General features: G+C 38.0%; 1 long non-coding RNA gene across 1 annotated transcript; it reads left to right on the top strand.

The window, feature by feature from the left end:
* Nucleotides 1–1,383: 1,383 nt before the first annotated feature.
* Nucleotides 1,384–14,394, top strand: LOC113598255 (uncharacterized). Its single transcript, XR_003418924.2, has 3 exons — nt 1,384–1,426; nt 8,710–8,782; nt 9,545–14,394. It is a non-coding gene; the product is annotated as an uncharacterized LOC113598255 (long non-coding RNA).
* Nucleotides 14,395–15,580: the final 1,186 nt, after the last annotated feature.

Genomic DNA, 15,580 nt, shown 5'->3' with positions numbered 1-15,580 from the left:
TCAAATTGCAGTTTCCTGCTGGTGACTTAGCCAGCCAGGTCATATAGCAAAGGAGAAAAACTAAAAGAGCAAATTATGCTTTCCATGATTCAGCATTCTCTCTGACCACTTCTTGTTTCTGAAATAAACAGAAACTTTATAGTAAAATCTGAAGAAAATGTCTTTATTTTTTTCTCAAAATAATTCATGTACATGGTTACAGAAAATAGAATGGAATGGATGGGCTTAGAATGGAAAACAACATTTTTCACTGAGGTATTAGCATTTGTGACTATTCTGGAATAATTATATATGATGTATAACTTGAATGTATGTACTTTTGGCATTCTATTTTAGGGAATGTGATAAATTAAAGCTGACTGACACTGGTATAGGGGTCTATATCTATACATCTTTCTTTTAAATCTGGGTAGGTTCTATGACTTCTCTGAAGAAGTAAATATGGTAGAAATTATTCTGTACTGGTTTTAGGGCCCACATCATAAGAGATTATAATCTTATATTTCCTGTATCTTAGCATAATTTTCTTGGAACTCAGTTTTCATACTGTGAGAAAACTCAATCATTCCAGTGCAGACACCCATGTAGAAAAGAACTAAGGCCCCCAATGGGTGGTTTTAGATGAACTTCCAGCTAGCATTGACTTGCCGTGGTGTGAATGAACTACCTTGGATGTGAATACTTTACCTGCACATGAACTGCCCCAGCTAATAACATGTGGAGAGAAAGAATTGCCTAGCCACAAAATTGGGAGATATAAGAGAAAGTGGCTTTTTCGAGCCATTGGATTTGGGGTAATTTGTTTTGCAGCAGTAGATGGCCAGAACAGGAGTCTTGGTATAGTAGAAAAATATAGATCTCAGGGACTTAGAGATTTGGTTTCAAATTCTCACTTCAACATTTAATAGGTTTGTGACTTTGGCAATAGCTATTAAGCACCTCTCAGCCTTTGTTTCCTTATCTGTAAAATGGCAATAATAATATATCTTTTAGAGACTGTGCTGAGAATCAGAGATAAAATATGTAAAGCGGCTATAAAATTTCCTAGAAAATGATAATAACTCAACATAGAAGCAATTATCTGTTATTCATCAAATAGTTAATCCACTTCTTTGTACCTTCTTTTGCTTAAGCGGTTCTTCCAGATCAGGATATAGCTAAAGGGAGTATAATTTTTGAAAATCAATTTGGCAGTCTGATTAAAAGCTTTAAAGTGTTTATATATTTTTCATTAAGTAGTTCCAATTTATGACCCTATTCTAAGGAAATATTCCTAAATACTGGCTATAATATATCCATCTATAAAATAAGATGCTTATGTAATTTTCTGATCTCTGCACAGCACTTAAAGAAATTAATCCAGAGTATACATTTTTTTTTTTCAAGGAAGTTTCTGGACTGGAATGGCTGAACATCTCTCCTCAAGGTAACACCATCCCCAACATACTCATTTAGAAAATGTCAATAACTATTAGGAAAGTTAAAAACATATAAAATATTTTAGTAAGAAGTGTAGCACAGATCCTGGAAAGACTGCTTGGAGGAGGTAGAGTTCAAGGTGAGTCATGCAGCTTAAGAAGCTGCTTAAAAGAAGCTTTTAAGAAGTGCCTCTCATTCAACAAATATTTATTGAATACCAATAAAGTGCTAGATTGTGGGTAAAATCTTAGGTGAACAGATGAAACCAGAGCTTCTGCCCTTTCCTGGAGAATCTGGTGAGTGGCCATCTTGGGCATTCAACCCTCGTTCTCATAATTTCTATAAATGTCTTCACCTTGATGTCTGTCTTGTCACAGTCTTTCTACTCAGAATAATCTCTCAATTTTTCCAGTCAAAGCATTCTGCATGACTCAGCATGAACTCTATCTCCTGCAAGCAGTCTTTCTAGGATCTGTGCTACGCACTTTCTAGTTCATATGTGTTCCCATGGTGCTGACTTCTTGCAGTACTCAATGTCTACGCATCTATGGCTTGTCTATGTGGTTAGGTAACTTTTTAAATGTCTGTGTGCTATTTTCACTAGATTGAAAATTCCTTTTTTTTTAAGATTGAAAATTCTTCATCTCTGCATCTTGAACATAATGTTTATGTACATACGAAATATCTAGGTTTCTTAAAATACAGACTCTGATTCAGTAAGTTTGGGATGAAATCCTAGATACTTCATAGGTAACAAGCTTTCAGGTGATAGTCTTTGCTATCGGACCTCAGACCACACTTTGGGTAACAAGTAGCAGAGTTGTAGAGGGTAGTTACCATTGTATTGCTGTTTCTCTAGCACTTTGAACAGTGCCTTGGATATTAATACATCAAAGGTGTTAAATAAATATGTATGGTTGTGTGGAATTAAGGGAAAGAATACAGACCTTGGAATAATACTGATCTAGGTTACCATATCAGTTCCACTACTCAATACTCTGAACAACCATGGGCATTGTACTTATTGATAAAACAACATTGCAGGGTTTTTGTAAAGTCAAAATTAAATTATGCATTTTAAAGCACTTGGAATAATAATAGTGTATAGCAAGGAACTGATGAAAGATAGTTCCTCTTAATGGTGATGGAGGACATTTGACCTTTTCTAGGCTTAAAGAGATTTTTTCAGTGGTCTTTTTCCTGGTATTGTACCAAAAGAAATATCTTAAGCATAAAGAAGACACTAACATAAGTTTTGGTGTGATTTTTAAAGATTGTTGCATGTCTGTTTATCAGTGCTGACGTATATCCTAAGAGATACAGGGAAATAAATCATGTAAAGTGAAAATGTGCCAGGTGGGCTACCACATGTTGCTTCTAGTCCCTCACAATGTCAAGCTGCCTCAAAGACAATCAGACCTGATCAGTAATACCAAAAGAGACAGCAACGTCACTGTCAGTTCCTGTTACACAGGTTTCTACACAGTCTGCTTGGTACAGATAATATCTAGGTATTCTCCACATGAAGCCCTGGCAAAGGCTGTCAATAGGATGACTCAGAGGGTGAACATGAGGAGGGTTGGCATGAAGCATTCAGTGCTCAACTAATTGCATTGGAAAAGGAATTGCATGCTGAAGAATTCCCTATGCTATGCTTCCTGAGTCAGCTTCCCTTATCCACTGGCAGAGGAAATGGTTGCAATGTTTCTCAGATTCTTAGTTTGTATTTCTTTTTTTTTAAATGTTTATTTATTTATTTTTGAGACACAGAGAGAATAGGATCAGAGAGTGAGGGAGAGAGATAATCCGAAGCAGGTTCAGCACTGTCAGCGCAGAGCCTGATTCAAGTCTTGAACCCAAGAACTGTGAGATCATGACCTGAGCTGAAATCTAGAGTTGGACACTTAGCTGACTGAGCCACCCAGGTGTCCCTCTTAGTTTGTATTTCAAGTGAGAAAGTCATTTGTCTTTCTTGCATGAACTGCATTTCAGAGCAGGAAAATAATTGGTAAAGGAGAGTTGTTTATTTATTTTTTTAAAAGAATTCTAGGTGAAAAATTAGAAGAAATGATAGAAATAGAAAACCACATTTACCAACCTTAATGGATCTAGATGGTGGACATCAAAAATTGCTAAAACCATTAGATAAGAAACATTAGATGAAAAACTTTATAATAGATGGATCAGGCTGTCATGACCTGAGTCCACTAATTAAATCTTTGCATCACTAATAGGGGCAAACAGAACATTACCTTTATTTTGGTGTAAGGCGATAGGAAGTATACAGAAACATTATTTAATATTGTTAACAAAAGAAATAAGCCATATCTGTTCCAGCCTCTAGGTCTAACTCCCATTTTAGAGAAAATATGGAGAATATAGGCCATGTTAAATGACATAACAAGAATTTAATCAGCCAAATACAGATATTCTATAAGACAAATGATTTAGTTTTTTTCAAAAACGAAATAGCACAAGAGAGAGAGAATTGTTATATATTAAGAGAGACTTATGGTACATATACTCTAAAAGCAACGTGTAGACATTGTTTGGATCCTTATCCAGCAAATCAACTTTTAAAAAATGTTTTAAATAAGGGAACATTGAACTTGGACAAGTTATTAAGATATTACAAAGAAATTACAGGTATCCCCCACTTATCAAAAGTTTGCATTACACTACTTTGCTTTTACAAAAAACCTACATTAGTACCTGTTTTCTATCACCAAAAGAAATCCAAAAAGCATCTTAGCTTTTACGAAAAAAGGTGAAAAGCAAAAGTAGTGGTCAGCATTTGTTCTGCAGTGAGCTGTTGTTAGTGTGCACCTGAAGTAGTGAGAGTGGCCCTGCTCAGCTCCTTCCTAGGAACGACACTCAACATCTCAGCATCAAGCTGCCAGAGTTTTGAACTGTGTGAGCATCTGTGCTTTATCTTGATTTATTTTGTGCATCTGATAGCAAGATGTGTCCTTATGCTATCAGAAAAACCTAAGGGAATATGTTTTGGGTCTAGGAATGCTCAAAAAAATTCCATATAAATTAATAGTAATTGCTTCTTTGCTTTAACCTGTTTCAGTTTACAAAGGTTTTCATCAGTATGCTCTAGTTTCCAATAGCAGAGGAAACCTGTATTGTTAATTTCACAATAATATTATTGGAGTCATATTTAAAAAATAGTTTTTAATGTTTATTTATTTTTGAGAGAAAGAGAGAGAGAGAGAGAGAGAGAGAGAGAGAGAGAGAGAGAGAGGGAACGAGTGGGAGAGGGGCAGAGAGAGAGGGAGACACAGAATCTGAAGCAGGCTCCAGGCTCTGGGCCTGGCTCAGGGCTCAAACTCACTGATTGAGAAATCATCACCTGAGCTGAAGTTGTATACTCAACAGACTGAGCCACCCAGGTGCCCCTGGAGTCATATTTTTTACAAAACAAAACAAAACAAAACAAAACAAAACAAAACAAAACAAACACCCTTACCTGTTGAAATGCCTAAGGAAGTATTTATTGATAGAAGATTTCCATCTTTACTAGGGATCAGCAATATACAAATTTATGAAAATAAAATACTTCATTGGTTATATTAGTAAAAATTAAAGTATTTGTGTTGCCAAGTGGTAGAAATAATAGAAGTAGATAAAAGCTCATGTGCTTTGTGGGAGTTTAAATAGTAGAACCATTTTGGGGAGCAATTTGTCAATATTTAGTGAAGTTGAGGTTGCATGTCCTCTATTTCAGGAATTCCAAGAATTTTCAGAATTTCCTTTCCAGCTTTGGGTCAGGTCACTTAGGCCTGGACTTCCACTTAGGGTTGAAGCTCTGCCTTCTGCTATGGGTCTTGCTGGACTTGGTTCCTGATTTAGATTCAGGGTCAGATCTCTGCCATGTTTTTAGGTTTTTTTTTTTTTTATCAATAAATTTTATGTTTTAGAGCAATTTTAGATTTACAGAAATAGTACTGAGCCCATATACCACTCCTCACATAGTTACTATTTTAAATAGCCTATGTTAGTATAGTATAGTAAATTTGTTATAATTAATGAGGCAATACTGACGCATTGTTATTGACTGAAATTCATAGTTTATCCACATTTCTTTAGTTTTAACCGAGGGTCTGCTTTGTCTTGCAAGGTCCTATCTGGGATACCATATTACATTTAGTTGTCCTGTCTCTTTAGGCTCTTGGCTGTGACAGTTTCATAACTTCCCCTAGCTTCAGTGTCCTTGACAGTTTTAAGGAGTTCTGGTTGGGTGTATTACAGGATGCACTTTTACTGGAATTTTTCTGTTTCTTTTCTTTTTTTATGATTAGATTGAGGTTATTGATTCTGGAGAAGGAGTTCACAGAAATAAAGTGACATTTTCACTGTTGCTTAAATTGTTACAGCTTTGGCTGTTGGGAGCTCTTTCACTTGTCTATTGTTGTGCCTCCTAGGGGTGATTGGATATTTCGTTTTCTTTCTTTCTTTCTTTCTTTCTTTCTTTCTTTCTTTCTTTCTTTCTTTCTTTCTTTCTTTCTTTCCTTTCTTTCAGCACTTTCTTACTTTCTGGGTTGTAAGAGGCTCCAGGCTCATCTTACATATTTCCTGCCTTAGTGCTAGAATCTGCCATTTCTACAATACACTTCGTCCCTTCTTGGAAAATGGTTTCAGAAACCAAGATCTGGGTACTAGGTGTGCTCATTTCTACTGTGGTGTCATTTCTTGTAAGCCCTGTTAACTGACAGAGCAAAAATATATGTGTGCATACTAACCAAATATTTATTCATGTATGTATAAATATTTTTAAATATAATGAAGTATATCTTAGGTTAAACCTTAGTTCTTTTGGAGGTCTCCAACTCAAATCCATTACCACACAGGTCATGCTAGCTAGTTCCTCTGGCTGATAGGTAACCTTCTACTCCTTCTTCTAAGAAAACTGGCTCCAACCATCCACCCTCTCTTTGATGTTCATTTTCATTGGACATCCACAGCCAACTCAGAATTAATAGCCCATATCTTGTGGGACACAAGGTAACTAGAGTGCAGTGCTTGTGTTCAATTCCTTTTGCCTTTAGTCTTACAGACTCTACTCATTTCCAAATTTACTTTGGTCAACACATTTCCCCCTAAGCCTTTTCAATGTTTGTTTCATGTATTTTTAATACAATTAGATTCTCTTTGTCATGGTCTGCATTGTTTCTTGGGATGCCCCAACCACCTAAATGAATTGTTAAAATTTGCTTTAATTAAGGCTCATTTTTTGTGTTGTAAAGTTTTGTGGATTTTGATAAATGCATAATGTCATGAACTGTCATTACAGTATTATACAGAATATTTTCACCACCATAAAAATGCTGTTTCACTGATTTATCTCTTCCCTTCCTCTAAACCCTTAGCAACAACTGAACATTTCATTGTCCCTATATTAGTTTTGCCTTTTCTGGAATGTCGTATAATTGGAATCCTATAGTATGTAGTCTTTTCTCCCTGGCCTCCTTGCCTTAGAAATATGCATTTAAGTCTCCTCCATGTCTTTGTTGCCAGAAAGTTTGTTTCTTTTTATCACTGACTAGTGAGTGTACCATGGCTTATTTATATATTCACCTATTGAAGGATATGTTGGTTGTTTCCAGTTTTGGGGGAGTATAAACAAAACTGCTATAAACTTTTTTGTTTAGGTTTTGTGTAGACATGTTTTTAGCTCATTTGGGTAAGCACGACTGCAGAATTACATGGCAAGACTGTAATTATCTTTGTAAGAAACTGCCATCTTTTTCTAAAGTGACTGTAGCATTTTACATACCTACCTGTAATTAATGAGAGTTCCTAGTATTTTGCATCCTTTCCAACATTGCATATTTTTCTTTTTTTGTATTTTAGTTATTCTAATAAGCATATGCAGGTACTGAATTTTAATTTTCCACTTCTTATGATAAATGATGTTGAGAATTTTTATGTGCTTATTTGCCATCTGTGTATCCTCCTGTGTTTGTTCAAATCTGCTCATTTTAAAATGGAATTATTATTATTTTTTATTATTGAATATTAAGAGTTCTTTGTATAGTCAGTGTTTTGCCAATATTTTATCCTAGTCTATGGCTTATCTTTTTCGTCGCTAAGCACCGATTTTATTTACATCTGGGGCTCCATGATGGATGATACAATTACGTGATATTTTTTAATAGCAATGGCAAAGCCTAGAGAGAATATACCCAATCTTGCAATCTCATTAGAAACCCCAGATTATGTCAATTTTGCTAACATTACACCGAGCAAAGAAAGTCATGTGGTCAAATTCTGCATTAATGAAAAGGGGCAGCACACTACACAGGCGGAGGATGGGCGAGAATGAATACTTGTCGACAATAGTATAATCTGTTATACCAGCCATGAACCTTTAATGGCTCTCTGCTTCCTCATTCTGTGTTTTATTAAAAAAAATAATGTTTATTTATTTTTGAGAGAGAGAGAAAGAGAGAGTGTGAGCGGGGGGGGGGGGGGGGCTGGTGCAGAAAGAGAGGGAGACACAGAATCTGAAGAAGGCTCCAGGCTCTGAGCTGTCAACACAGAGCCTATAGAGCCCAACGCGGGGCTTGAACCCGTGAACCACAAGATCATAACCTGTGCCGAAGTTGGGTGTTTAACCGATTAAGCCACCCAGGTGCCCCATGTGTTTTATTTAGTGATGAGTAATTACTCATTCTGTCCAGAACACCCTAATGTGAGAAAGCAACAAAATCTTTACTTATTTATTTTGCATAATTTTCATTCCTAGACATTGTTCTGTTTGATTTCTTTCTCTCTTCTGAGTGTTTTAAGTGTTTACTTTGTTTTATCTGTTCAACTGACTGTAGGAAGCAGCTGCAAGGAAAAAAACCTCCTTGGCCACACCAGAACCTGGCACCTTGAGAAGACAGCATGACTGTGATTTCTTTCTTTGTCCTCTTAACCCTCAGAAGAGCAAGACTTCAATGCCAATGCCAATAGTCTCTCAAACCCCTGGCTTGCTGTCCTAAATAAGGGAATTCTACTTTGGGCTCTACAAGGTCTTGCTTATATAACACAGAAATTTTTCTGTCATGTGGGAACAAAAATATTTTTGAGTATTTCATATCTTTGATAAAAACTTAACATATAGGTTATGCATATTTTCTAACTTCAGTGAGGATGGATTTACCTCCTTTCCAACTCTCTCTTGTTCTCTCCCTCTCTCACTGTTTTGTTTTTGCTTGATAGTAGACATATCTTTATTTCGCTATTCCTAACTAGATGTCTCCCTGTTTAAGCTTTATTAATCTATGTTTTTTCTAGATTTGGGGAGTATAAAGAAAAATTCTACACAAGAAACTTGGAAAAACATCAAAGCACAGAGATAAATGAATAAGTAAGCCCATTACCTTCTACCTAAAGATAACAGTGCATATATAGCATCATACCTTAGTGGTCTCATAAGTCATAGAAATCCCTGTAGGAAGGAAGTCTTCTTAGTTTAATTTAACCATATATTTGGTTGTTCACTTGATGACAAGAAAAATGCAAAATATAGCCAGATACAAAAATGATAAATTAATTGATAAATCAAGAAATATCAGTCTAAGCCTATTAGAGATGTGCAAATTGCTAAAAGAAAACAATGAAAAAACAGTTATGGAAGACAAAAATGGTCGCGTCAGGTAGAGGAAAGGGAGAGGTCAGGTAGGACTTTTTTTTTTATCTTAAACTTTTCTGTGTTATTTGATTTTATAACCAAGTAAATTGGTTACTTTGATGAGATAAAAATAATTCATTAAAAGTAAGAATTCAAAATAAATTATTACTGAAAATAGGTATAGTTTTGTATGTATGTGCAAATCCTTTACATTTTTTGAAATACTTTTGTTATCATAGACTTCCGCTTTTAAACATTACATTAAGTTATATAATAGAAATTAATAAGGAAGAATGCCTGAACCTCTATTTTGGTTCTATATTTAAACAACAGCATTTCTTGACATCTCTTGATATGTTGTACCTTGTTTCCCTAATTGTTTCTGATTCTCTGGGTTCTAGATCACATCACTTAGGTCTTAGGCCCTTGGTTATGTTAGCTTCAGTACATAAATTTGCCATTTTTGACCATATACATTTCCTTTTCTGTTTCTCATAGAATCTGTCTGGGAAACATGGAAAGACTTCTTCATACCTCATGGATGCCCATGTCTCCAGATTTCTAACACTAGGTTTTCCAGGGTCTTTTGCCACTTCTTTTGGCAGCCCACAGAGATGTACTTTCTGGCTATACTCCTCATCTCCCAGGGGAGGACTCCTGATATTAAAGGAAAAGAGAACTGGTGTAAGTGATACACTTTCCAGGTCCAGATATCCAGCAAGTTTTGAGCCTCCTTAGACCAAACTTCCTTCATTTACACATGCAGTGTGTCAAACTGTGTTACTAGGAAGGTCTGTGGGGAATCTAAAGTGCTCAGACTCTGTGAAAAGGTGGGAACAACATCATCTATGTCATCCACTCTGAATTACCCAAACAGTGATGCAGATTATTTAAGGCCTGTATGTCACATCTCTGTTTGAAAAGGGTTGTTGGGATCACACAGATGCATTTCTACAGTCTTTGGAATGAGAGGGGAAAGTGGACATGGATGTCATTGGAAAGGGAAAATGCAGAAGCAAGATGGTTGGGTTACCATCACTTTCTGAAATATAAAGATGTAGGAGTGCTTGGGTGTTGCTGGAGTTGGAGAAATAAATGGGAAGTTTATCCCACAAATCCAATCTCTTTAAATATCTGGAGAGATTCCAAGATTCCTGAGGGCGGGGAGTATAACCCAACTACTTGCTTAACCTGCCCTTCATTCCAGGAGCTCCATAATTAGAGCCAGGCATGAATAATGAGGAGCTCTGCAAGGGTTACATCAATCATAAAAGGAGGAGAAATTCAATACCCCACCCTCTGCAAAAGCCTGTAGCAACAGGCTGAGGCTGTGTCTCGATAGGTTTAGAGTATTTATTCCTTTGATAAGTTATTCCAAATTCAAAGAGATCTAAAAGCAAAGCGAGGCAAAACAAAGCAAAATTCTTGGCATTTGTGTTTTATTTGTTTTGTACACTTTACTATCTTATTTGTTCCTTTCAGAAATCATCTGAGGTAGGCACAACAAAGATTATTATTCCCATTTAGTGGATGGGGTGGTTCAGGCACAGAGTGTGTGGCTTGCCTGAGACCATATAGCAATTTTCATAGAGGTAGGATCAGAGGCCATGATTCCAGACCCTTAGGCAGTTTCTCCTGTCTGCCCTCATTGTGTCCTTCACTGTGATTCACTGATGTGGCTCAAAGCAGCCAGTATATATTAGGTGCCTGTCATAGACCACAGCAGAGAGTAGGTGCCCCATAGTTGTAGTTGCTCCTTTATTTTTAGCCACTTTTCTTTACAAGCTTGGCTCTCTGGAATGCACGCCTTCAGAGGGAGGAATTTTTCTCAATGATGTCCACAGTGAGACAGAATTTTAAAAAATGGACTTGCTAGGCACTTTATGTAGGACAACGTATACTATGGAGCATGCAGAATTTTGTGTTGGAGGCTAGCAAAGCTAACCCTATTCTTATTTTGCCAGCCTTTTGCTCTTCGGTTTCACTTCTTCCTACTTCACTAATGCTCTCACCAAATATATGCAAACAAGATATGACTATTGGCATTAACATGAGCAAAATGTTAAGTTGTGTCTTGCTAAGTAAACGAGAGGATTCCAGCCAGCATTTGCATTGCTTGAACCTTATTGTTATTTTTCCATCAACTTCCAAATGTGCATCCTCCACATGTATGCCATAGATTTGTTTTATTTCATTTTTTTCTCAACTATTTTATGTTGGCTTTGAGGCTCAGAAGTCGTAACAGTATTGCATGATTAATTTTGTTCCTCTATTACAATGGAGTTTTCACGAAATTAACTATGCTGTTTTCTTCCTAGTAATGTCCTTTGATGAATATTTTATTTTTGTCAATTGCCGTGTGGTCAGCCTTGCTTGGTATTTTATGGTGCTTTTTCAAATAACAAGATGTTCCTGAGACCTTTCAGACCCTCTGCTGCAGCAGAACAGAGCTTTGTGTCTTCACGGGAAATCCAGAGGTCAGCTAAAGAAGCTCTTCCCTTAAGAGCACAGAAAATGGCCGATTTGCGGGGCCCACAGAGTGAGAACAAGATTCACCTGACCTCCCAAAGGCAGCACATTAGAAATTGCCATAGCATCAGCAGAGAGAAGGGGAAGCAAAAGCATCCCACAGTCATGGAGATGTGATACCAGGCCAATAGAGGTCTATGTCCTGAGACTGCAAAGAACTGCAAGGGTTTCCTATTTATTCTCCCATGCGCATAAATATGGCTATAGAATATTTGCTATAGAATCTCCCCTGGCAACTCCAAGGGCTGTGTATCTGCCTCTTTTTCTGAGTGGGTACAAGTTCAGCAAAAAGAAAAACCGCATTTAAGGAGTGACAAGTGCAGTGCAAAGTAAGAGAAAGGAAAACAGATGGAGCAGCTACTAATTGCCACTGTCCTTGGTACTTTAAAAGTATGATCTCATTTAATTGTCAAAGTCCCCTTGCAATGGGGATATGATCCCCAGTGTACAAATGAGACCTCTGGCACTCAGGGAGGTCGAGCAACTTGTCTAAGGAGTCCAGTATGTGGCATTCAATCATTTGTTGAATCAATAAGGAATGAATGAATGCTACACAGCCAATACTGGGAATTGATAAAGGGAGCTCATCTTCCCTCTGATTTATAGGAATCAATACTCCCTGTAGCAGAGGGGAAGACTTAGCAGACTGGGAAGGGGAGCTTATTAAACGAAATTATTGGCACGAATGGCTGGCAAGATGAGAGGGTGCTGTGCCTCTGAATTCCCAGTTATGCACTCTATAGTGTGTCATCTATGAAATCTAGAGGTCATGGTTCTTCCCACCTTCCTTCCCACCCCAACCCTGCTTGGTCTGTGTGCCTCTGGGAGCTCGAAGCACTCAGCTGTGATACCTAATGTGATCCAGTTGTACATATTATGTGTCTGGCCAAGAACTGGGCACAGGAATCGAGGTCATAAATGTTTTCTGCCTTGGGGCATCTAGAAGTGTGGTAAAGAGCTGGGAACTGTAGAGCTAGGTGACAAGCATGGGTGTCATATTTAAATGACATGGGCTATGCCCAGCAGGCAGGCCTGCTCAGAAGCCCTCATTTCCTTTTCCGGCCCTGTTTCTACTAAACTTTGTGGTTTTCCAAATTGTGTTGAGAGCAAATCCCACATCCCTTTTGAAATGATTTGATTTCTGCACTTAAAACTTCTACTATCATGCCAATGGTCTGGAGGGCAAACCACTGAGAAAGCTTCTTCCTCGCGAATTAAATGCTCTGGGGCAGGGAAAAATAGAGTGTGAGGTTGTTGTGCCTGGTTGAAAGCAGGCAGGTATCTCCAGCATCCATATCAAAGCCTTCCGTGCCCATGGTGACATTAATAATAAATGATGAGTTTCTTGCAGATTTTCAACTAAGCAACATTGCTTTTCCTGTGGTTAGGTCAGTTCTAGTGTGTTTGGCTCCAGTATTTCAGACATCTCTTGCCAAACAAATGCAAAAGAATTAGCATGCAATGTGGTAGTTCAATCTAACAAAATAGTTTTTAAGTGAATCTTCGTTATAAGAAGCTTTTGGGGGGCTACTAATCTAGGTAACTGCTGGGGTGGTCTTGAGTTCTTTCATCTGATGTGGACAGGCCCATTGGATGGAAATGGTTGATAGAAGTTGGGATGGATGCCCCAATGGGGACCCCAAGTAGAGGTTGGGTGGGCTTCACCTCTCTGCCAGAGCAGAGGGCAGTTGAAAAATGACTCCCTCTGGCTTTCCTCTATCCCCTGCCAACCAACCCCAGCCCAAGCCACCATCAGCTCTCATCTGATCAGGTAGAAACCTCCTGACTCCTCTCTTAGCGTCCACTTTCTCCCTGCTTCAATTTAGGAAGCTGAGGTGACCTTCTGAAGCAAGTGCCATTCTTAACAATTTACATCCCTGGTTGAAGCCTTTCAATGGCTTTCCATTCCCCTTGGCAGAAAATCCAAAATCCTACTATGGCCTTCAGTGCCCTGCAGGTGCCTGGCCTCATGTTCATTGCTCTCCCCTCCTTACTGTGTTCCAGTCTTGATGGACTTCTATCTCATCCCTGTATCCAGTGAGCTCATCCTCCTTCACAGCCCCTGCCCTTGTTTCCTTACCTCTACCTTAACCCTCTTCTTCTCTCCTTCTGTCTATCTAACCTCTACCAACCCTCCATGTCTCAGTTAAAAGTTGGTTTCTCAGAAAGTCTTCCTTGATTCTGAAATAAAAATATACCTCATACTGTTTCTTATATTTTCCCTTCATAGCACTTAAGACTAAGGCTATTTTTTAGTGTATATTTTTTACATGTGTGATGATTAAAAAAAAAAGTCTGCCTTCCCACTGGTTTATAAACTCAGGCGGGAACCAAATCTGCTTTATTCATGACTATATCCTTAGCACCTAACAGAGTGCCTGACACATAAGAGGTGCTATAAATATTTATTGAATGAATAAAAAACTGTCTTCTCATGCCATCTGTCAAGTTTATCTACCCTTATTTTTAAAACCACTTCACGGGATGTTTGGTTTCAGCCCTTGGATCAGCGGGCACAGCCTTATTGTGTCCTTTTATGACTGCCTCCTCTGTGCTAGTTTTGGTGGGCACACTGCCTGCACCCTTCATGTTGGGCTTCTGCTTCTTGTCTTGATCCAAGCTGAACCCTTGGAATCTGATCTCATACTGATTGCTCAAAATCTGATATCTAACTGTCCCTACCTGATGGTCTGAGTCCTTGCTCAAAGCCTGTTTAAATGGAGCTCCTTGGGGTGCCTGGGTGGCTCAGTCCATTGAGCCTCTGACTCTTGGTTTTGGCTCAGGTCAAGGTCCTAGGGACATAGGAATGAACCCTACATCAGGCTCAGCATGGAGCCTGCTTAGGTCTCTCTCTCTCTCTCTCTCTCTCTCTCTCTCTCTCTCTCTTTCTCTCTCTCTCTTTCCCTCTCTCTCTTGCTTTCTCTATCCCTCTGACTCTCTCCCCTGCTCATTCTCTCTCTCAAAAATAAAATAAAGTAAAATAAAATAATAAAATAAAATAAAAATGAGAATCTTTAAAATCGTTATATTTTAAAGTGTAATGTTCTTTTTTTAAAAAATATCTTTTTACAACATCCAGTGCTTATCCCAAGTGTCCTCCTCAATGCCCACTGCCCACTTTCCCCTCTCCCCTACCCCCCATCCACCCTCAGTTTGTTCTCTGTATTTAAGAGTCTCTTATGGTTTGCCTCCCTCCCTCTCTGGGTGTTGTATGGAAGCCAATTTAACAATAAATTATATTAAAAAATTAAAAAAAAATTTTTAAAGTTTACTTATTTATTTTGAAAGAGAGAGAGAGAGAGAGAAAGTGTGAGTGGGTAAGGGGGAGAGAGAGAGAGAGAGAGAGAGAGAGAGAGAGAGAGAATCCCAAGCGGTCTCTGCACTGTCAGTGCAGATGCAGGGTTCAAACCTATGAACCGTGAGATCATAACCTGAGCCAAAGTCGGATGCTTAACTGACTGAGCCACCCACGTACCCCTAAGGCTATAGTGTTCTGATAGACCCCTCTGAGGAACAGCTTTAACTCTTGATATATAGCACCACCAGAATCAAGCCATGCCTTACTCAACTTCTTGTCTTGGCATATACAAGTAGGAAGTCCAAGTAGAAATATTTGTAAATTAATCTGCATTGAAAATATTGTGGTTGTTGCAATTTATAAGAAGTCATGTCCCTTAAAGTCATGAAACTTAAGAATATAAATGATACACTTTGGGAATAAAAATATAAATAGAAGCATTATGGATATATCAACTGTACATTTATCTAACATTCCTCTTACCACTGTTGTTACTAGAAATCTAGAGAAATACCTTTTTCACAAACTCCTTGTGCTGTTGTGATTTAGAATAAAAACATATATGGTCATTAAGACGAAGGAAACTATATATCTCACGTATAATTGGTCTTCATCCATTGTTCCTGGCTCACAGTTGCCAAAACCTTGGAATTATAAGAGGAATGGCAGCATCCTTTGTTAATATTTAACCTCTTGTCTTCACTTCC

The sequence above is a fragment of the Acinonyx jubatus genome, chromosome C1 (assembly GCF_027475565.1).
Source record: "Acinonyx jubatus isolate Ajub_Pintada_27869175 chromosome C1, VMU_Ajub_asm_v1.0, whole genome shotgun sequence".
NCBI classification, from domain to species: Eukaryota; Metazoa; Chordata; class Mammalia; order Carnivora; family Felidae; genus Acinonyx; species Acinonyx jubatus.
Note: the sequence above shows the minus strand (reverse complement) of the source record. Positions and strands in the feature narration are given on the sequence as shown.